A 25,340-nucleotide genomic window follows, 5' to 3' on the forward strand; every position below is an offset into this window, starting at 1 on the left:
CTTTATTTGTAAGTGCCAAGTTATGCTTACATTTCTGTTGCATTCTATAGAATTTTATTATATTAATAAAAACAAAATAAAGAATGGAGGAGTACAAGACGAGGGCCATCCCCCGCTCTGAAAAAAGACATTTCTCAATTCTAAAAGTAGTATTTTTTCCAAATTTTATGGTTTATATCATCTTTTACACATCAAATTCTCTATTTCATTGTTTAAATAATTTATTAATAATTTATTTTTCACTCATGTTTTTAGGACATTTGAAAACAAAAAAGAAAAATCTTCACGTATGATTCGAACTCTTTCCATAGCGCAGGTTTGGTCCAAGAGCATCCGCTTTTTTTCTCTCTCTCTTTTATTAGATCATCCACTTTAACCACTGCGCTTCGAAGTATATGGCACGCCAAATTCACAAAAATTAGCTAAACCTAGTTTCACAATTGATAAACTAGGTTTATCGAATGTAACTATAGTTTACAAACCGTAAATTATAACTGGATTAAGGTGTAACTCTTCTCGTACAAAATTGTATGATGAACTTGGATGGGATCTCCTAAAAACAAGGAGAAAAATTCATAAGTTAATATTATTTTATAAAATTATTAATGGTTATTCTCCACAGTATCTGTATGATCTGATTGAACCTTATCGCCCATCAAGTCATTCGTATAATCTTAGAACTAATAATGCTCAATTCAAAATTCCTAATATTAGAACAACATCTTATATGGAAAGTTTTCTCCCCTTACAGTCAAACAATGGAATACCTTGCCAGATTATATTAAAAATGCTCCAGGAATATGTTCATTCAAAAGTCTTTTAAAATCTCATTTCTGTAGGAAAAGTATTGAACTTTTTAATTTTGGAATAAGAAAGTATAATATAATACATTGCCAGATAAGGAATAATGCTAGTAATCTGAAAGCAGATTTATATAATCAACATTTAGCTGAAACTCCAATGTGTGAACATTGTACTGATTGTATTGAAAATGCCTATCATTACTTTATTGTCTGTCCAAAATATACAATTCCAAGAGATGTACTCTTTCAATCAACACATAATATTATAAACTGTGATAATATTCCTGAATGTGATTTATTTTTAAATGGTAGTTCTAACCATGGACTTGACATTAATATACAAATATTTGAAGCTGTACATACATTTATAGCAGCAACAAAACGTTTTATATAAACACTGTCATATCTATATATAGATATAATTTAGTACTCCCAAACCGGTACTACTTTGTATTTTGTCTCCCCCTGTAATTTGCCCTTTTTGTTATTTTGTTCATTCTATTTTTCTCTTTTGTTTAATTTTCTATATATGACTTTTTCTGTTTTTTTTCTATGTTACTTTGTTCACTTTTGTTTGTATTTTTTCTCTCTTCTTTTGTACATTCTTTTATTATCACTATTTGTTTTGTACCTTGACCTAAATGTAGGGAGAGGGCTAAAATAGGCTGCGCCTGCTGCCCAATCCTATTCACAATAACATCTGTGAATAAAATATTGTTTAAATTAAATAGTTAACGATTCGTTAAGTATAGTTTCATCTGTAAAACTATATTTAACGGTTGTTAACTATTGTTTACGAATGATAATCTAAGTTTATCTGTCTGTAATAAAACTTTAACAATAGATTTTGTTGATAAACATAGATTCACGTCTGTAGACTATAATTTACGATCGTTAACTATAGTTAAGAGTTGTAAACCATAGTTTACAAATCGTGAAACTGTATTTATCAGATAATCTATGTTTTGCGATCGCAAATGTATGGCACGCCAAATTCACAAAAAATTTGCAAAACATAGTTTCACAGTCGATAAACTAGGTTTATCGGTTGTAAACTATAATTTACGGACTGTAAACTATAGTTAACAACGTTAATCTATATTTTACATCTGTAAACCATAGTTAACGCGATAATCTATGTTTCACAACCGAAACTATACTTAACATCGAAAACAATCATTTACGATTGCAAAACATAGATTAACTGATAAATACAATTTCACTGTTTGTAAACTATAGTTTACAAACCGTTAACTATAGTTAACGATCTGATAAATATAGTTTCACGATTTGTGAAACTATGATTAACAACTCTTAACTATAGTTTACGATTGTAAACTATAGTTTACAAACGTGAATCTATGTTTATCAACAAAATCTATTGTTAACGTTTATTACAGACAGATAAACTTAGATTAGCATTCGTAAATTATAGTTAACAACCGTTAAATATAGTTTCACAGATGAAAACTATACTTAACGAATCGTTAACTATAGTTTACGGTTTGTAAACTATAGTTTACAAACGATAAACCTAGTTTATCAATTGTGAAACTAGGTTTGGCTCATTTTTGTGAATTTGGCATGCCATACAAATGATTGTTTTTGGTGTTAAGTATAGTTTACGGTTCTGAAACATAGATTATCGCGTTAACTATGGTTTACAAATGTAAAATATAGACTAATATCGTGAACTATAGTTAAGAGTCCGTAAACTATAGTTTACAACCGATAAACCTAGTTTATCGACTGTGAAACTATGATTAGCTCATTTTTGTGAATTTGGCATGCTAAACATAGTTTTACAATTGATAAACTAGGTTTATCGAATGTAAACTATAGTTTACAAACCGTGAACTATAGTTTACAATTCGTTAAGTATAGTTTTCATATGTGAAACTTTATTTAACGGTTGTTAACTATAGTTTACGAATGCTAATCTAAGTTTATCTGTCTGTAATAAAACATTAACAATAGATTTTGTTGATAAACATAGATTCACGTCTGTAAACTATAATGTACGATCGTTAACTATAGTTAAGATTTGTAAACCATAGTTTACAATCTTGAAACTGTATTTATCAGATAATCTATGTATGGCACGGCAAATTCACAAAAATGAGATAATCATAGTTTCACAATCGATAAACTAGGTTTATCGGTTGTAAACTATAGTTTACAAACCGTAAACTATAGTTAACAACGTTAATCTATATTTCACATCTGTAAACCATAGTTAACGCGATAATCTATGTTTCACAACCGTAAACTATACTTAACATCGAAAACAGTCATTTGCGATTGCAAAACATAGATTATCTGATAAATACAGTTTCACGATTTGTAAACTATAGTTTACAAACCGTAAACTATAGTTAACGATCTGATAAATATAGTTTCACAATTTGTGAAACTATGATTAACAACTCTTAACTATAGTTTACGATTGTAAACTATAGTTTACAAACGTGAATCTATGTTTATCAACAAAATCTATTTTTAACGCTTTATTACAGACAGATAAACTTAAATTAACATTCGTAAACTATAGTTAACAACCGTTAAATATAGTTTTACAGATGAAAACTATACTTAACGAATCGTTAACTATAGTTTACGGTTTGTAAAGTATAGTTTACAGTCGATAAACCTAGTTTATCAATTGTGAAACTATGATTATCTCATTTTTGTGAATTTGGCGTGCCATATCTATGTTTTGCGATTGAAAATGATTGTTTTCGGTGTTAAGTATAGTTTACGGTTGTGAAACATAGATTATCGCGTTAACTATAGTTTACAGATGTAAAATATAGATTAACGTCGTTAACTATAGTTTACAGTCCGTAAACTATAGTTTACAACCGATAAACCTAGTTTATCGACTGTGAAACTAGGGGCGAATTTGTTTCTCAAAAACGGGTTTACTTTTGAACCAGTTTTGTAAACTGTTCATTTGTTCCACAAACTGGTTTTAAATTAGAATAAACCCAGAACCGGTTTTCCATCTGTTTTGGCAGTAACTGAAACCAGTTCGTTAAACCAACCAAACCACCTCCGATGGTGGTTTATTCGGTTTACGAAAGAGCGGGAAGTATTCCAATATGGCGGTGATGAAAAACGGTGATTATTTTGATAAAAAAAAAGTTATGAATAATTGCTTTTTTCGAGGACAAACAACTCTTTTGACTAAAATGCCACATTCTGATAATTGATATTTTATATATAAGGCTTCAGAGAATAGATAAATGCTGCATATTGAAAATGAATGGTGTTTGTTCAATAATAATGAACAGAATATGTTAAATTTTCCTTTTCAAAAATAAGTTTTGAATCATTTGGACAAACTTCAACATGTATGGTAAATTGTAGAACATACTGTAAAGACAGTTTAAATATTGGAAATCTAAAGAGTAATTATTGATACTCGAGTGTTTATCTTTCCATGTGTAAAAAATGTGGAAATTGTTCATTGTTATATGTAAATCTTTGAGGCATTAAACATATAAATACTGCACGTTAACTATATGTAAGATAATCAAAGAATATAAATACGTTATAATTTCTTGGATTCTTTTATTAAGAAAAAGATTTTAACAAATTTATTTGCATGTGTAATATGGTTAATACATGTATGTTGTTCTGCATCATCTTGACGCCATCTTGTATAAACTGTTCATTTGTTTAACGAGGTAAACCGGATTGAAATTTAAACCAGTTTGAAACTCGTTTTAAACCTTAAACCAAAACCCGAACTCTTTATGTGCAACAAATTCGCCCTATGTTTTGCTCATTTTTGTGAATTTGGCGTGCCATATATATATGCATACTGTCGTCTTTCAGTGTGATTTAAATGAACGGGTTTGTTGAAGCGTAATTTTTTTTCAGAAAAGTTCGATTTTCATATAGAATGGGTTCAGATTCCATTTTTTGGACAAATGAAATAGATTTCACATTTACGTTTCCATCATTTAAGCGTTCAAGAAGAATGGAGACTTGACCCATTCATGTTCAAAATTCGTTTTTATAGCTCTATTAAACCCATTTTCCACTAAATATGCTTAACTGTCAACTTTGAAATAAAAATTATCAAATGATAAGTCGTTCAGTAAAATAAAATAATGAAATGTTTTGAAGAGGACATTACCGAGAACATGATTTTAGAAAAATATAACTTTTCTGTGAATTTTGAAAATTTAGAAACATTTTGTCTCAGAGCTGGGGATTGTACACGCCTTATACACCCTCTTTCTGTCTTCATTTTTTAAAAAGAGGTTGGTTATCTAATATCTAAATATAACTGTCATTTTCAGGGAATAAAACCTCCCACTATAGTTTTTAAATCCCACAGAAATGTTGAACGAAACTTCTATGTTGATAACAGGAGTGTAGTACTCTCAAATACACATAAAAGTAAAATAGGTATAGCTCGCACAACCTTTTATGTACAGAAGTAACCAGAGGTATTATGAGCAATGAGGTCACCAAAAACCCGATCATACTCCGCCTCCCATATGGAATGGCAAAGTTCATGTTTGCACTGGGAGACCCGAAATAAGTGTCAGATCGGAAAGTAAAATAGGAGGATGTAATAAGAATGGGCCTCCCAGAGCAATTCATGGGTTTTGCTATTAGAACCATACCTTGTCACTTATCATTTACAAAACGATTTTGTCGAAATCATTCTGATTGTTCGCACAAGTACTTAAAAGTTGATATCGTAAGGTGTTAGAGTTTCTGATTAACAATATCTGTGTATAGTTTTTCGAAATCAGTTCTTCCAACAATTTGTCGGAATTCCCATATGTACCATGTCATATTTATGACCGAATGCTAAAGGAAGTCAACATTATGGCTCGAACCTTTGACCAGTCACGAGTAAAAATTAAAATCCACCTGTGACGTCACTCTTTTGTTTTAGCGCTCATTATTTTTCAGTAATGGAGAGTTGCATATTACTATAACCGGTAGAAATACACAAGTCGGTACTTCGTTTAATATTTTATTAACGATCCAAACTTGGTATTTACTACACGATCGGTATGTCGGCGTGGACAGTGCAAGGTCCAGTTTCCAACTGAAGATCATGTATTAAACAACCAATTTATAACAATGATTAAGCAAACAATTACAATGAAGAGTTACTCTAAGCAAAATGATATAATTGACATAATTAAGATAATTGAATAATAATTAAAACTTTAACTCAGGTACAGGTGGCATCAAATGTCTTGCGGTCAAGGTCTAATTATATTATATTAAGCACTATCAAAGGAAATTATTGTTACTCAAAAATATGTTCATTTTACACGGTCACAGTACCCCTTTGAAATAAACACGTCCTCGTGTTTCCATGAAGAACTAGTGTTGTCAGGCATACTTCTTACAGTATTGGAAGTCCGTGGATACTGCTTCCTGGCTCCACGGGGTGGTCCACTGTAGATGGCTTTCCTCGAGGAATGAAACTCTTTATATTTGCGGAGTGAATTTATCTCCTCTTGTGTCTTTTTGGTGTCAATCTGATAGTCATTTATCACCTTTTTCGATTCCTCGAGGTCTTTTTCTACAGCTGAGAGTTTTTCCTGGAGTTCTTTGATAGTCTTGTCTTTTTCTAAGAACTGCTTTAGAGACACTTGCCGCTCACGCAACCATTTGTTCTGATAGTGCTGGCGTCGGATTTGTTGGATGCTGCCTGGTCCCTGAACTTTTTAACTTGGGTCTCCAAAGTTTCACCATGAATTTCAATAACACTGACAGATGAAAATGGCATTTCACTCAAAATGGAATTTTCTTTACGGTTTCTGCGAAATTTGATGATTCTTTCTCTGTCTCTAATCTGCTTTCTTTTCGATTTCCTTTGGACAGTGCATGTTTCCTCAGTCTGTGTTTCGACTGAGCGCGTTGGTATGGAGGAGACAGCACAGATGGTACGGGAGTTCCGTGTTTTACACATCCTAGCATAGTGTCCTCTTCTTCCACACTTGAAACAAGTTGATGTCAGTGCGTTGCAGACGGTCCATCCGTGTCTTAATCCGCAGCGTCCACACTGTTGCAAGGTGAAGCGCGGTTTGACTGGTCGCATCCACGCAGGAGCAAATGGAAACATATCCATGATTAGGGGAATTCTGGTACGAAGGTTGGCAAACTCGCTTAGCTGTATGAGAGTACTGGGATCTAACTACTACAAAGTATATGTAGTAGCCCTGGGTAAATTACCCTTAGGATTCTCCACCAAATATAACCGGTAGAAATACACAAGTCGGTACTTCGTTTAATAATTTATTAACGGTCCAAAACTTGGTGTTTCTACTTGATCTGTGTGTCGGCGTGGACAATGCAAGGTCCAGTTTCCAACTGACGATCATGTATGAAACAACCAATTTATAACAATGATTAAGCAAACAATTACAATGAAGAGTTACTCTAAGCAAAATGATATAATTGACATAATTAAGATAATTGAATAATAATTAAAACTTTAACTCAGGTACAGGTGGCATCAAATGTCTTGCGGTTCTAATCATATTATATTAAGCACTATCAAAGGAAATTATTGTTACTCAAAAATATGTTCATTTTACACGGTCACATTACATTGAAAACAGAATTTGTTACGTTCGTATTATCCTTCCCGTGCCTCTACCGAGGAAAGAACTTAGAAAATTTCATCAAGTTTATTTTCACATGAATAAAACATAAAGAAAGTCATAGTACCCGTGGTTGGAACCCCGGTACCTGAACCGCTACTCGTTCATTAACCCTTACGTACTTGCTACACTGTATGTCCTTTGACAGACTTTGTACAAAATATTATGCGTGAACAGAAGAAAACACTTGCTGTGTCCTTCAACTCGACATTAAGATTTATCGACGACGTATTGTCACGATGCTTATAATATTGCCATTTTTATGTTGACACGATACATCCCGATGAGCTTGAAATAAAAGATACCACAGAGTCTGACACATGTAGTTTATATTTGACCATTTTACTAAAAATAAAGAAAGGGCGTTAAGGTAATCTATAGCTAACAACAAAGCTTTATGATAAACGTGATGACTTTATCCTTTTAATTGTCTGTTTACCTTATTATGCAGCAATATACCTTTATTACCCGCATAAGGGTTTATATATCTCAGTGATTCGATACGCAAGAGCATGCTCTACGTATGAACAATTTCAAAATCAAGGTAAATTATTGACAAAAAAGTTGATGAAACAAGTTTATCAGCAGTCTCTTTTAAAGCCACCATTTCGTAAGTTCTATATGGTCGATTCAATGATCTTGTCAGCAAATATAATTCATCACTAAGGCAATATTGATTGACTTTTTTCATACTGATTGTAAGGCCATTAATGATTTATACACTGAATTGACGACGAATTTTTCCGTTATTTCCCGACCATTACACGGAGCACACTGCAGGTGTGACCGGTAGGCAGGGGATGCTCACTCCTCCATGGCATCCGATCACTCCGTATTTCCTCTGCTCAAGAGTTAGTATCGTTTAATGGACTTTTGAGCTTGAATACTGTAGGTTATCTCTATATCTTTCTTTCTACTCGTATTTATTTATTGACACGATATACCAAAGAACCTAACACATCCGTTTCATTTTTGTATCATTTAATGGTAATTTAACAACTTTATGATAAACGTGATGACTTCAACTTTTTTATCGTCAGCCAGCTTCCCACTCTTATATGACAAGATACCCTTATCACCAACGTAAGGGTTTCATGTCATTTGATTCGATATGCAAGATAATTCTCTATGCACAAATATTTTGTAAAACGAGACAAGCTATTGACAAATAATTTGTTGAAACAAGGATATCAAACCTCTCGTCATTTCACACATTTTAGTGGCGATACAATGACCTTGTCAGCAAATAAAATCCAACATTAATTCGTATACTGACTGACATTTTTATCATATTTGTCACTCGGTATTTACACACCCAATATCAGCTTTTCCCCTTCACCCGATCGTGTCAAGGAGCATACGGTAAGTTGACCAGTCAAAGAGGATGCTTACTCCTCCATGTCACTTGATCCCATCCCTGATGTTTTTGGAAGGAACAGAGTGTTGCAACCACTATTGAAATACAACCACTATTGAAATAATTATTTTAATAGTGGTTGAGAGTGCATTTCAATGAACATAGGTTGCAACCACTATTGGAATACGACCACTATTGAAATAATTTTTTCAATAGTGATTGAGAGTGCATTTCAATAACAAACATAGGTTTCAACCACCATTGAAATACGACCACTATTGAAATAATTTTTTTCATTAGTGGTTGAGAGTGCATTTCAATAACAAACATAGGTTGCAACCACTATTGTAATACTACCACTATTGAAATTATTATTTCAATGGTGGTTGAGAGTGCATTTCAATAACAAACATAGGTTGCAACCACTAGTGAAATACGACCACTATTGAAATTATTATTTCAATAGTGGTTTAGAGTGCATTTCAAACATAGGTTGCAATCACTATTTGAATACTGTTCACTTTTGAAATAAAGAATTCAGAAGAGGTTTGAAATGCATAACAAAACATAAAATAAGTTTCAACCACTATTGGAATACTGTTCACCATTGAAATAAAGTTTTCAATAGTGATTGAAGTAATGATTTCAAAAGTGATTTAAACAACTATTTTGATAGTTGTTGATAATTAATCCAATACTAAAATCTCATTACAAGACTTATTGAAATAACTTAACCATTATAAGATTTAAAGATTAATTGTTCATTATGTTCTCCAAAATTTTTTATTCATTTATTGAGTTTACTATTAAAATTACAACTACTTGAAAGAAAGATATGGAAATAACGAACAGTATTCAACATCAAAGTCCATAAAACAATACAAAATAGGAGCAGAGCAAACAAGGACCTCCGAAACATCAGAGGTATTGTATTGTTTAATGAAAATGATTATTTCAAAAGAAGTTGAAAATACGTTTCAAAACTCCACCACATTTTAATCACTATTGAAATAGCACCTACCATTGTAATAAACCTATTACTAACTTCCCTAGAAATTTTGATTTTTAATGTCTTGACGTGTAGACGTTGGCTTTACTATCCGTATTTGTAATACAGGTAAAACCATGAATATGAGGGACAATTTAGTTCTATTCTGCATTCTTTTTATTAAAAATAATCATATTCGCACTCAAAATTATGTCTTCTTTCTTCTTTTTAATGTACGAGGGCTGTTTAATAAATAATTTCATCGGTGCTCGGAAAGAAACAAAAAAAAAAAATGCTTTCCAATGATTAAGTCTTCTCTTTTAATAAAAACACATGTCCGTAACATTTTTATTCGATTTTTCAAAGACATTACCGGGGTATTTATTGAACAGCCCTCCTAGATATTCTAATTTCTACATCTAAATGTATTTACGAGGGCTGTTCAATAAATAATATCCTGAGATCTATGACGTACAACATAGAAAGCACATGACGTTAAGCTTGACTTTCTCTCTTAGTTGAATCTTTGATGAATTAATTACAGTTTATGTGACCACTTTTCATAACATAGTTTCATTGTGAAATGCCGGAAAACAAGGGCTATTCGAGGCACTGCGTTAAATAGTAATGGAAGAATGGTAAAGAATAAGTAAAAAAGTGTGAAATTATACGCTTCATTAAAGCTGCTGTAAAACTCATCAAGAACCCCAAAGAAATATTAGCTGATATATGTTAGATTTACAGCAACCAATGTCTGTTTTATACACACATGAGCAGGTGGATTTCAATGAACAAAAATGATATAATGGGCATCAAAAATGGGTACCGTCCTTGGCGACAAGGACTTACAACAACCAATGTACTGTTTGCAAAAATTCAAAAAAAGCATAACTGGTGATGTTTGATTGACTTTAAGACACCTAGCAAAATTGATAGGCATAATTTTAAGAGTGTTTTACAGTGTTTCAAAGAAACTTTTGACCGTAAAAAAAGCTTAGTACTCAATGTTCACCCTACTTTTTGAAAAATGAGTGAAAACGACAGCGTGCAAGAATATCTAAACAATTACTTTTAAAAATGAAAAATTTTAGTTATCCACGGTTTTTTGACATTCAAACAGATAATGACACTTGAACTATTGCTTCAAACACTCAAAAAAATTTTACAATAAGATGCACTTGACAAAAACAGCCAATCTGAGAAGAGCAGAGAATTCCAAAAGCACATAAACAGTTTTACATATGTATATGCTATTTTCTTAAATACAGTGGTCCTGTTGTTTAAACTCTTATTCGGGGAGGCAGTTCAATTTCTGGAGAAATCAAGAAAGCAATTAAAAAAAAATAAAAAAAAAATAAAAAGATTTATGAGAGGATTGAACCAGAATCAGGAATCAACTACATTAATTTTCTTCATGACAGCGTCCAAACCCACACGCCATGAAGAATAGAAGATACGAGGGGTGATCAAAAAGTTCGCAAACTATCTCTATATCTACAAAACCACAATTCAGATTAGAATGAAATTCGGTACACACATAGCCATACACAAGGTCTATAAATAGCATATGCAGAATAAAGTTTCTCTCCTTGTTTGTGACGTCACAATTTGAAAATGGCGTCACTATTTAGGCCACTTGTGACGAAAAATGGTTGTCTCAGTCGAACTCGTTCAACAAACAACTGTACAATTTATTGTAATATCTTAGAAATCCCTCTACAGTATCATATAATAATTTGTACACAGTTTATTGAGATAAATGAGTTCCTATAAATTCAATTAATGATTGGATTAATCGTTTTAGTGAAGGAAGGCTGATGGTTAAAAATGATACTTGTCATCTTGCCCAGTGAAAGCAAGTTTGAAAAGATATGTATTTTTAATTAAGCAATTTGCTATCAAAGACCTCCAATTAGCACTTTGAAAAATAGTTGAATATTTGAACAATGATATAAGTATTAAATACCTAAGATATCGTTTACTTTAGATTTTAAACATATTAGATATGATAAAAAGGATGCACCTATTCTCTATCCACCTTGAATAAAGGTCTCTCCTGAGACAGAAGATTTGTGTTTTAATGGTCGCCATGCTTAGTTTTGGAAAGGATGTTATTATCCACCCATTCTGTTGCCGAGATATGACCATTTCTGACAAATTAACTGTTCTTGTCATAAAAATTAACTCACATGGAAAGAAATATAAAACTCGGAAAAATCTTTTAACTTTTGTGACAGAACGCTACGGAGGGGGTCACGTGACCGCCAATATCACGTAATTCGCGCATGCGCAGAACGGTGGTTGATGTGCATTAAAATCGGGGAGGATTAATTTAAAATATAATCAACATTAATACCAAATATTGTTTCTTGTATGGAAGTTATTCAATTAGTTTGCGAACTTTTTGATCACCCCTCGTAGTTAATATTTTGTCACACCAACAATATAAATCTTTCACCCTTTGACATGTTTCATTTTCCAAACTTGAATATAAACACCTTTCAAAAAGAAGAAACAAGTCCAGGAAATCATAGGATCTGCCACATTCCAGTATACAAAGGGCCATACTCAAAATTGTGTTCTAAAACAATCAGAAATTGAATAAAAATATTACGGGCATGTATTTTAATTAAAAGAGAATATTTAAGTGAAATCATTCAGACTAAAGCATTGAAAAGTGTCGTTTGCTTCTTTCCGAGAACCGAGGACATTTATTTATTGAACAGCCCTCATATGATCCTTTCCTTTCAAAATCAATGACAAAAATGAACTTTATATAACAAAGTTATTTCAAAATTGCATAAACTGTATTAATTGATTTTCTGCTATTTTTTCACCGATTCGGCCAGATTAAGCGGGAGTTTGCTTATAACATTTGCATGCATGTTAAATTTGAATTATAGGTAGGTCAGTTTGATAAAAAGTGTCCGTATATTAATTGAAATTTCTACAAAAAAGGAAAACATAAAACAAGTTTTGTTATCATATTTTACATTCATTAAAATAATTGTGTTAGAAAACAGGATGTGCAATACATCCTTATATTAAAATCAATATTTCAATCACTTTTGAAATCTATATTATTTTAATCACTATTGAAATCTTTATTTCAAAAGTGAAATTTTTATTTCAAAAGTGGTTGCAACCTTTGTTTTTTTTCGAAATGCACTCTCAACCACTATTGAAATAATTATTTCAAAAGTGGTCATATTTCAATAGTGGTTGCAACCTATGTTTGTTATTGAAATGCACTCTCAACCACTATTGAAATAATTATTTCAGTCGTGGTCATTATTTCAATAGTGGTTGCAACAATTCTTATTCTACAGCCCTTATAATGATCTTGTTAGCAAATACAACCTATCTTCGGATCGTATTTTTGTTGACTTATTTCATATATTGTCAGGCCTTATTTTTTCATATTCAACGGCTACCTGATCAAAACATAGCGCTCACGGCGAATGTATGACTACCCCCCTTTGCACCTACCTCTAAAATATCAATGGACTATTTTTTCACAAGCTCTCAAAAAATGCTTTTTTAAAAAGACAATAATACATTTTTATTACTAAAAGACTTCACAAAAGTAGAATATAAAAGGGAATGAAAAGTCTGTAAATGTCATTAAATAAAGTAATCTTCTGGAAGAAAACGCAATTAATAAGAACAGATACGGGCCAAATTTACATACTGAAAACATGGAATGATAAAATTCCGTTCACATTTTGGGAAATGGTTGTACTCTGTTTAATGACTTTTGCGAGTCATGCACTCAGATTGCACCATACAGCCCTAAAACACTGAATTTATCATGATAATACAGCGTGTGATTAAGGACAAGTGAAACAAAAAAAACTTGTAATTGTAGAAAGGTAGAATTTTGAACATCATAAAAAGTTTACAATTTCTTTTGATTTTGGAAATTTAAACATTCGCATCACAACTCAAAATAAAATATACTCAGTACTTAACCAGGCATCCATAATTTTGCTTTTATAATCTGTCCTTAACAGGAGAGCAAATGTCATTACATGTGTTTGTTTAGAAGTAAAATTCCATTTATTGTAAAATTATACAAACAACAACAGTAAAGTTTTATAGTATGCTGCCTTATTTTTGATAAAAGGGTTTAGAATGCAGATGATGTAAATATCCCTCGGGGTTTACAAAGTTAACACAGCATAAATCATTATCCCTCAGTCCCTTTACGTGTTATCAGTGGCCTCTAGGCATTTACTTTTTTTGACAATGGAAGATTATTTAAAGGTTTCCATCTGAACTAATTAATTAATACCTAGAGTAAGAGGACGTGGTGTGTAGAATTCAGGTGTGTTTCAATGAGTAAGGATGGAATGGCATCTTACTCATGTTAATATTTCCTTTAAAAAATTAATTCATTTTTAGTGTACCAAACATTTTCAGTATGTACATCTAGTGTTCATTTTAAATATGGCTATATGGAATGGGCAAAATTATTTCTCAAATCCAAAGTGCAAAAAAAAAAAAAAAAAATGAGAGAGAGAGAGAGAGAGAGAGAGATGCAAGAGGGGAAACATTAATTCCTATTAAAAGAACAAAGTACGCTGAGGACCCACTCTGGCCCCCCTTTTTGGTGGACACTTGGAGCAATGCAATTGTTATACTAGTATACAAATTTTAATTAAAAATTCAATTTTTTTAGAGGACACAATGCACAGAAGTTTGTCAATAATTTTTATACGGCCTTTTGATCTGAAATTAGAATCGATTTTAAGTGAACCATCATAAAAGCTACAGGAAAGTTAATGGACATTTGTCATTTTTCAAATATTGTTTGCATTATGAAATATCATATACTGTATTAATGCTCTTATCATGCTTACCTTGAAAGATTTTTTGTGACCTTGTGTTTTCTAGAGCAATAAAAAGAATTTGTTAAAAAATTGATATCAAAGATGAGTAAATTCGGGCTATGCCATCAGGCTTCTTTGGCATTTCTTTATGTTACGTATAAAAATAAAGGTTAGTTTTAAGTGAGTAAGACCCTAGGTTCCCTATGGCTGGATTAATTATTAGTCAATCATTGAGATGGGCGGAATTTGGCTTTAACTCTTTCTAGACATCCAGGTAACTTTTCTATATATCTTTGATATATAGTAACACATATAAATTTCCGATTCTGATTTTGATATAAACAAATTATGCAAAATGCCACATACGCTAAATGCGATATTTTGACAATCGAAGCTTGCATGCATGTATATTATCGATTTAATATTACTAATGCCAAACATTAAAATGCCTTTAGCATGATTTTTCTTCAGTAATGAAAATAATCAAAATATATATGCATTAAATAAATTCTAAAAAATGTTAGTCTTGAACAAAGGTTGATATCTGTGCAATAAATTTTCATTGTCAAATGCAAACTATGACTATAATACTTTCTCTTTTCGACTAAATATTTTGAAATTTATGACATACTGACAGATAATTCTCGGAACGTCTACTGTATGATATAATTTGGGGGTCCGCCCATACCAAATTAAAATTATATTTTCAATGAACATTTATGGATTAAATTGAAAGCCATGATTCTAAAATCTTCAAAGAACAAGCATAATAAAATTTAATCGTGAATTTCATTGCTTTTCTGTATACAGTGAATTTCGGATTGCTTTTCGGATATGTGAAGCATACGGATATGAATCACCAGTTAAACAAAACAAAATAACATTTAAAAAATATAATGATACTTTCACTGTAAATGGTAAATATAATGAACTTTCACAGAAAGATTAAGGCCAAATCGGAAATAACAGTTAATTAGGTATCTTAAGCTCCGAGGTTGCTTTACGTCACCTCATTAAAATATTTAATTATATCGCCAGCGCTTATCTTGTTTTGTCCGTAGGCAGATCTTACAACACCGTTTGGCAGAATGCATGCATCAACTGTCGCTGACGAAAAAAATCAAGTCTTGAAAATAATTAACTTGGAAAAGACATTTCAAAACATTCACCTGGTTATTAATTTTTTAAATAACTTCGCAAGAGGACGCAGTTTGTAAACTGAATGGAGATGTGCCTTTTGTGTTGTTTCTGTGTAGGATGGATGTTAATAAGCCTACTATTTTCTTCTGTATCTCACACATATCCAACTGAAACGTCCCCGAATTTAAGTCCAAATGAAATGACTTCCAGGAAATTGACAAACAACTCAGCCCCTCCTCTTCCCCCTGGATGGGATGACTTTTGTAGTGAGAGGAATAGTTCTTTAACGACCTCCCAGTTTGTGTGTATCATTGACAGAAACAATTCAGGACGATGGAATTTTGAAGAGCTTAGGAATTACATTAAATCTGGTGAAATGAAATATAGATTCGATGTGGAATGTCTAAACGGAGCTAATATTTCATTAAGCAGCCCAGCCAAAGCAAAGAATCTAGTAGAAATTAAGGTAGATAAATGCGTCATAGAGGATTATTACAGAGACTGTATAAATCACGTGATAATTCCATTTCCGGATGAGATGGAGTATATTGCCTTAACGAATGTCGTGATAATGGCCGATATATTTGAGATGATGTATTTGGGTGGAATTATAGCTAACATCACTCACGACTGTCACTGTGGAAATGATGGAAGTGTTGTCACTAGAATTCTGAGCAACAGAACGTACGATTTTGGCGATTCTGCCAAAAGGTACAACGACCTGGTTGGACGAAAAAAGGAGATGTACAATATCAGTGATGAGCCAGTTCTCCGCGGGGCTCAGAAAATGCACTATGATACCTTTAAAATTGAACATATCTGTAACTACTCAAAAATGCTTACGCTTGATTATAGCATAAATACAACACCCGGAAAGTTCTACATTAACACCAAAAAAGAGACGTCTCGTTACCCTGTTCTTCAGACATTGAATTTTTCATTCACAGACATGAGCTCTGTATCAGAACTGTTTGATGATATTGATAAATACTTTCCCAAATTAAAATTGATGGATCTTTCTCATTGCAATATACAAAGACTTGATATAGATATCGATACGTTTACAAAACAACCATCTGAAAAGGTGTTGATGGTCAACTTTACACACAACAACATAACAGAGTTACAGGTTGATACCCTGGAGAAGTTGATCCAGGATGAAGGAATATTCGTCAACTTCAGCCAGAATCCCTTAGACTGCGTTTGTTCTCAGGACATGAAGGAACTTCTTGTTTTTGTCAATGAAGAAGAAAGGTGGACAAGACCAGAATATCAAAGATATAAATTCTTAAAAGAGATGGAATGCTTTTATCCAGCACACCTAAATGGAACGGCTCTAAAAGACCTACAAGAAAGTCAGCTCATGTGTAATTTCCACAGAAAATTAACCGAGTCCATTCTTTTAGAGGCAGTCATCCCTCTCACTGTAATATCTCTTCTTCTACTTGTGTTTATTGTTGTTATGGTGAGGTTTAGACAGGAAATCCGAATTTTATTGTATACAAGATTTAATGTCGTACTACCCTGTCAGCAAGACGAAACGATTGAAGATAAAAAATTCGACGCTTTCGTGTCCTACAGCAACGAAGATCACGAATGGGTCAGAAGTGTCTTTGAAGACGATTCGATTGAAAAGTTGAAATGTTTTAAATTTTGTTTACATCACAGGGACTTTATGGCGGGAAAAACCATAACAGAAAACATCATAGATAGCATTGAAAGCAGCAGACACACCATTGTCATCGTGTCGCGGCACTTTCTGGACAGCAGTTACTGCCTCTATGAATTTGAAGAAGCTCTAAGACAGAGTTTAAGTGAAAAGAAGCGTCATTTATTGGTGATTATGTTTGAGGAGATAGCGGAGGAAGAAATGCCAAAAGTTTTAAAAACATGTTTAAAGACATTTACATACATTCATAGAGACGACGCCATCTTTCTAGACAGGTTGGTATATTCCCTGTCTTACAAACAGAAAAAGAGAAAATATGGCGACAAGAAACAGTTAGTGGCCTATGAAAATCCTGTATGCGAACAAACTGACAAGAATTTGGAAAACATCTTTCAGAACAATGTGTTTCAAGCGGACAATGCACCCCATTTACAAAGACCTGAGATACTCAACATGCATATGTGAAATCTGGAAAATTACTCATCCTAGAATAAAATTAACAAATGAGTCTCATTGCAACATAATGGTATTTTAAAAGTCCATCAAAAGAAAATATTTAGCTGTACATAGCTGATATTAACATTACTTAAAGTAAGCTTATTTTGTCTTAAAATAATATTTAAAGATTTATTTCAGAGTAATTATCATCAATTTTCTGTGCAACTATTTAAATATTTGAAATTTTACATCTTGCATATATGAAAATACCATGTACGTCTTATTTATAACGAAAATGATGTTGGACATAACATTAAGATGTAAGAAATATGCTTTAAATCTAGTTTATTTCCAATATTTGGGTAATTTCTATATTTCTCAAGGATAGTATTTCAAGAACGACAAAGTGTCAGAAATCAGTGTACTTTACTTTTGTTGGATAAATGCATACAAATTATGTAATCAATTTCTGTATCTGATTGTTATGTCATTACAGTAGTTTTCCGTTCATTCCATCTTACTTCAAATTCTTTTCCTTGACTATTCTTGTCTTCGAATCTATTTTTCAGTGCTCCTGAATAATTCTATTTTGTGTTTACAACTCTTAGTCTTTATCCATTCTGTTCCTGAATAATTCTATTTGGTGACTACTACTCCTATACTACATGTATATTGCTCCTGTATGATTCTATTTGGTGTCTACTACTCGTAGTCTTTATCTATACTCCTCCTGAATGATTCTACTTGGTGACTTCTTCTCGTAGTCTTTATCTATACTGCTTCTGTATGATTCCATTTGGTTGCTACTTCAAGTACTCGTAGTCTTTACCTATACCGCCCAGAAGTGCATCATTTGTTGAACAGCTGTTATATCTTAATTGTTCTCAGTTACTCTGATGTAAAAGTCCAACATCTTAGTCAGTGACTTTGTGTGAATCTTCTCATCGTTTCTAGATCTGCTGCCAAAGAGCGGGATTCTTGAAACGAATTTCGGGGCTATTTATTCAGAGTGTTATTATTTCTAAGATTTTCATCCTTTTTCTAATTAACGAAGTTCGCTCCTCAGCTTTTCAGCAGATTTTTGTCCTGACCTCTATTTAAAAAAAAATCTACATAATGTTTTAGTTCTTACAATGAATTTGGATTCTATAATGCTTATTAAACTATATTCAATTAAAACCCCATGATTAAATCCCATATCAAAAACATTTTGTGTTGAACTATGCGGAATGTTTTTTTAAGAAGAAAAATATCAATATTTCCTTTTTCGAAGTATTTAGTAATGCAAAGTTTGGATTCCTGTTTTTACAAGCAGTTTACACAGAGAGTAATTTTGTGCAGTGAAATGTGCTATGCTGGCCCTAGATAATATTATATCAACTTTCATGAATTCTATCATCATATATATCAAGTCCTTGAGAAATCCCACTTTAAAAATGTCTTGAATCAACAATCTGCGTTTCGGTTGTTCTGAAGTATTAATAATTGCTAAATATAGGCTAAGCTTAATTATGGTTGTTCTAATGATGACTATTTGTTGTGTGCTAGTATTGTCATTTATATTTGGGAAACATTTAGATTCACCAATTAGTTCGAAATAAATATTTGTATATGCCTTAATACAACATTTGTAAAATGAAATATACATGTATGAAGATAAAGAACAGTATTTAAACTCAAAAGTCCATTAAACAATACAAAATATGAGAAAGTAAAAACAGACCCCCAAAACATCCGAGGTTGGATTAGGTGCCATGGAGAAGTGAGCATCCCCTGCCGACTGGTCACACCAATCAGCGTCAGTCAGCGTTTGACTCGATGATAAATTGTTTTTCGCTGACAAGGTCATTGTATTGACCATCTAGACCTTACAAAATGATGACTTTAAACAAAATTACTGGCATTCTTGTTTCATGAAATTGTTTGTCAATAATTTACCTCGTATTAGAAATTAGAAATACGATCTTGCGTTTCGAATAAACTGATAGATATAAGCCCCGTATGCAGGTGATGAAGATACGAGTATATTGCTGCTTACGTAAGGGAAGTTGACGATTGAAAAGTTAAAATCGTCACGTTTATCATAAAGTTTGATTGTTAGATTACCATTTATCCTTTCCAAGTAAAGCTGGTTTTTCGCATTTGGTGTGACAAAATGTTTTGCGCGTTTTCCTTATAAACCAATAATAAATTTAACACTTAAATTAATTTTACCACTTAATAAATTGATTTTTTTTTTACATACACAATTTCCATTTTCCTATAATTTATGGAGGAATTTGTTGACGACTGTAGTTTCTTACTAACGATAATTTAGACCTCTAATACGGACATCGGCCTCTCCAGTGGACCTGTTTACGTACATATATATCAGAAAGTCAAATGCAGTAATATCCTCATTTGATGGACACATTTTGTTTTTATGAACCGTTCACCTCATATAATGAGAGCAAAGACCACTGCAATCAGAGCATGTGTTACGACTTACGATTCACAAATTCAATAAACAAAACATGCAGGATTCCATTCATATGGAAGCTGACCACCTGTTTTAGTAGACTAGTAATATATTCACAATCGTCTAACGAGGAAAAAATCTTTACTATGGCCTTAAATAAGACATTTGGATGTATCGAAGAGGTTTTGTCCTCTAAAGATGATAATTTTTTTAATGTCGAATCAAGGTATTTCAGTGATTTCAAAATATAAAATATCACAAAGATCTTCTTTTACTTAAGTGATGCTTTACTTATAATTCACCGAAAGAAAACTAAATATATCAGTTAGGAATCATATAGTTATGAGTTATGTTGTGAGCATCGATTGATAAGTGTATACGTGCATATGAGTTTCAGTTGCAGACACTTTTTATTCAAAGGTGTTTTCGTCATAAATCTTGAAAACACGACAAATATTTGACCCTTCCATTTCAACACGACGGCCATGTAAATCCCTTCCACTGTATCCGCTGTGGTGTTAAGGTAGTCCGATCCTTAGGTTTATGAAATTAGGAATTAGATAATCAAAAATACACTGTACTCATAAAAGTAACTCTGAATCCACAAAATTATGTAAATATATCCACAGTATTTCTTTGAATTTAAAGATTAAAGTTAATCATATTATATAGGGAAAATTGTCAAATTTCCAATATTTTTGCAGAAAAAGCGAATTGGAATATCAGCAATGCATTTTTTAATTGCAGATTGATCAACAAATATATTTCAGGTTAAAAAACGATAATAAGCTTTGGTATCTAAGGCTGGATTCAAGAAAAATCTTATTTCTCTAAAACTTTATTATTTTTTTCCTTTTATAGGGTACAAATGTCAACTTTTATAAGACCTTTTCTAAAACTTTCAAAAACCTTGAATCTTATAAAGTTGAATAAAATGAAAATTGTTGCATGAACAAATTTCATTTTTAAGCTTTATTTTGATGCATTTTAAATAAATAATAATTTTTGGAGTTATCCTTCCTGGCTGAGGATCGGATATCCTTTAACAATTTAGTTCTGTACTGTCTTGACTCATCAGAAAATGGCTACTATAGAGTTTTGCTTTTTCCCGAATAACACATTTACTATTTTTACATTTGTGATAAGAGTCACCTGATCAATTTATAAATTCTCCTAAGTAACAATTTGTTTTACAACAGTAACTTTTATGAGTTCATATTCTTTTTGATATATTCGATCAGTGCTTATTATCTATTCAAAATATATTACTGTAGTCGGGTACGCTTCACACAAATTGTTCCGACAAAAATAGTTCCATCATGATAAGTAGATACAACTTTACTGTTTATGACTAAAATAATGCTGTGTCATAGGTTACAGAAACCAAAATTAACGTAAAAATGTTTTCAGAAAATCACATTCCCCCCGAAATACAAATAAGAAATATCAATATTCCTACGCTCGCTCCCTCCTCAGTCTTTTCTTAACATGTTTGATAACAGAGAATATTTAGGTCATTCTCCGATTGATATTTTTTCACCGATGAATTGATTATACTGTATCAACAATTGTATTAAGTTCATGTTTATTGTTCGTTAATTATCATACAATTTCTTCTTAGAGAAAAAAATTCATTCTGTGAGTGTGTTTTGTTAAATAACAATTTTCAATCCCTGGGCAGATTTCTGCAGGTGTGTAGATTGTGTAAACTGTAGGGAGCGTAACTATAAAATGTGTGGCAAAACCTGAACCGGGCCGGAGGTTTCCAAACTGAAAACCAGGTTCATGAAGAAGCTCAGCATATCATTATATGTAGAATTTGAATTATATAAGTAAGTTACGTGACAAATACATTAGTATATTTCAGTAATTTAGAAAAAAACAAAAAACAAAAACAAAAACAAGAAAGGTTTTCAGTTTCGAATTTCCCGGCCGGTCCTGATTTTCGTAACCCATTTTATACACACTTTGTTGTGGATTCAAGTGTTAGGACAAATGTTAGGAAAAAATATAGTTGTGCAGGGATTGTATTATTTTTATTAATCATAATTCGTATCCATATGATCTAATTAAGGTAGGATTCTTCTCATATTTCTAATATTTAAAAATTAATGAAATTTTCACAGAATCAAGAAGACAATATCAGTAAGTGATAGTATCAGTGAAATTAAATTTGACCGTTTTATATTAGAGGCAAGGTCAGGTCAAGGTCATTATCTTTTTTCTTGACATTAAGAATAAAAAACACTGTTGCCAATCATGTGAAGCCTACTTCTATTTCAAAAGTTTAAAGATTGTTCTTTTTGCATAAAAACATATTACTATATCGGGTCTATAGCATGATATTACCAAATTTACATAAATAATTTAACTTAACTGGATATTGGCTAATCCGAATTTTCTCTGTTTTTCTTAATTTTTTAGGATATATTAGTTATTTTCATATGCTTCCTATATTTAACTTTTTCTTATTTTCACATATAATAAAGTAGTCTTATAAATGTACAAAATGATACAAAAACAAAAAGTTTTGATCGTTTACTAAGAGAGAAAAAAATACTTTTTATGGACTTTTGGCTCAAATCTGCACTTTGATAGGAAGCGTTTAAAAGCTAACAAAGTTCTAGTTTGTTTAGAAAATCATATTTATTTGATATATTTTGAAAGTTTATTCCCTCATTATTAATTTAACTTACATTTGAAAATTTCTCCAAGTCTACGATTGTGTAAAAATGGTAACTAAATTCATTGTTCTATGGTAATTTTGAGAGGCAGAAAAGAAGATATTTTCATACGCCACCATTCCGCCAAAAATATAGTCCCTGCTAGTTTTTAAACGCAGTTTACCATTTCTATTAAAAGTTGTATAATTGTGATGAGGAAAGAAAAATATGGTCTTTTAAATTCCTTACACCTCAATATATAAGACATATAAGCAAATATACTTTGAATGTTTCATCTAGTCAGAAACCAGAGAAGAATCCTACCTTAAGTAAAAAAGTTACTAAATGAATTTTCAGGTTTGTAATCAAATATGAAGTTAAATGTTTGAATTGTGAAGAAAAAAAAGTTCACAAGATTTTCTACGCAAGGAAAGCGTCATTTTCCCGCCAAAGCCAAGCTACGGTGATGAACTAGGGCTATATTTTATAATTATTGATGAAAATTTAAGTAAATTGAAAAGTCGAATTCTTAATCCAGAATGGTTATACAACACTGGACCTGTCCTCGTAACTTCTCGGCAAAACAAACGTGTTTCTCCGAGCTCGCTAGATACGTTTGACAATCTCATCGCGCGTGTAGACCAAGGCTAACTGGTCTTGCAGACACAGGTATATGCACTGTTTGCTTGGAGACTGGGGACAGTAATGCTACGGACTCATGAATTTTACACCAGTTCCAAAACAAGACAATGTAGTTTTTTTTAATAGAAGTCGTTAAACACTGTTAAATCTAAAAGTCGAATATCTTTGGATATGGGGTAACCCATATCTATTCTTGTTTTATTGAAGGTTTTCGCCGAATTCAGTAAATCTTGACGGACATAAAATGTTATGCATCCTTTACAGGTCATCTAATTTGCCGTTGGTTTCGATATTTTTTTAATTCATCAAGAATTTTTTTTCTAGCATACAAATTGATAACCTGAGGAGTCTCACGTATTGTAACAGGTGGGATTGTTCATCAGGAGTGTAATTAAAGAACACAGCATTCTTTTTGTTTTCATCTAAATGAAAATTACACAGCATGATAAAGCATAAAAATAAAAACAAAACACGGCCTGTGTGACCGATCGGCAGGCGATGTTTACTCCTCCATGGCACCTGATCCCACCTCTGATGTTTTAGAGGTCCGTGTTTGCTCTGCTCCTATTTTGTGTTGTTTTATGGACTTTTGAGCTTGAATACTGTTTGTTATCTCCATATATTTCACGAAGAGGTTTTGAAAATTTTATTACATGGAATAGTGAAGAACTACAGATCGGCTAGAGGCTCTGATTATTAGACTTAGCAGTCCAAGTAAAAGTGATATCCCCTAGTTTTATGTGAAAGTGATGAAGAAATTATTGTTGATTCATATATAAAAACAGTGGATAGCATTGATGGTGAGGTGTAAAACGTGATAAAAAGTATCTCCTATGGTTTGTGGTTAAATACGATTTTTATTCCACTTGTATGTTTTTCTTTCCTTACCATGGCTCGGGGATTAAATAAAACACAATTTGTTGAATGAGAACAATGAATTACCTTGACTACTTTATTTTTTGATTTTGCATTGTTTAATTAAATTAAGAACTATTTCAAATGCATATATGATAAAAAATAAATACAAATCAGAAAAAAATATCGAGAAATTGAATATAAAACATACAGGCAAGCCAAGGAATTTGATGCAAAGTTGAATGTATACCAGTAAATCACGTGAATGTCCCTTTAACGGTATTTATACTTAACTAGAGTAATAATGCTAATAATGTTTAATCTTTATTCTTGTAACCCTTTTTTCTTGTTTCTAAAGGAGTACAAACTTGATTAAATAATCAATTACTTTTACTTGATTAACCTACTTGATTAACCTATTGTGATTTCTTGCATAAAAAAATTGACAGCCTATGTGGTAATTCTGACTTTTTGCTTTCCCTCATTAATATTATAACATTCTCCTATAAAGTCAACAGTTTGAAATTTCTATCGTCATTATAATAATCTTTTTTGGTATTTATTTACATATTTCAAACCGATTCATCATTATGAGGCCAATGTTTTCATACTAAATAAATGTAACTAGAACTTACGCTTTTTATCTGATCAAAACATAGGGCTTACAGCAAGCGCGACCTGTCGGCAGAGGAAACTTACCTCTCCTTGGCAGCTGGTCCCACATTTGGCAATTCTGTTCTGTTGTCCTATACATGATTTGTATTTAGAAGATTTATTAATTTGATATTTTTGTTTCTTTGTTTAATTAATATTTGGGTGAATTTATATATCTTGTCCTTTAAAAAATGAGA

General features: G+C 32.0%; 1 long non-coding RNA gene across 1 annotated transcript in view; it reads left to right on the forward strand.

Annotated features, from left to right (window-relative positions):
* Positions 1-3,399: 3,399 nt before the first annotated feature.
* The window catches only part of LOC134233802 (uncharacterized), a 126,210-nt gene continuing 104,269 nt past the window's right edge, over positions 3,400-25,340 (forward strand). Inside the window, exon 1 of the long non-coding RNA XR_009985067.1 lies at positions 3,400-3,516. This is a non-coding gene — a long non-coding RNA (uncharacterized LOC134233802). The remainder of the gene's footprint in view (positions 3,517-25,340) is intronic.

This window comes from Saccostrea cucullata, unplaced genomic scaffold (genome assembly GCF_032062105.1).
Source record: "Saccostrea cucullata isolate Sc308-1 unplaced genomic scaffold, CSIRO_AGI_Scuc_v1 ctg116, whole genome shotgun sequence".
Classification (NCBI taxonomy): Eukaryota; Metazoa; Mollusca; class Bivalvia; order Ostreida; family Ostreidae; genus Saccostrea; species Saccostrea cuccullata.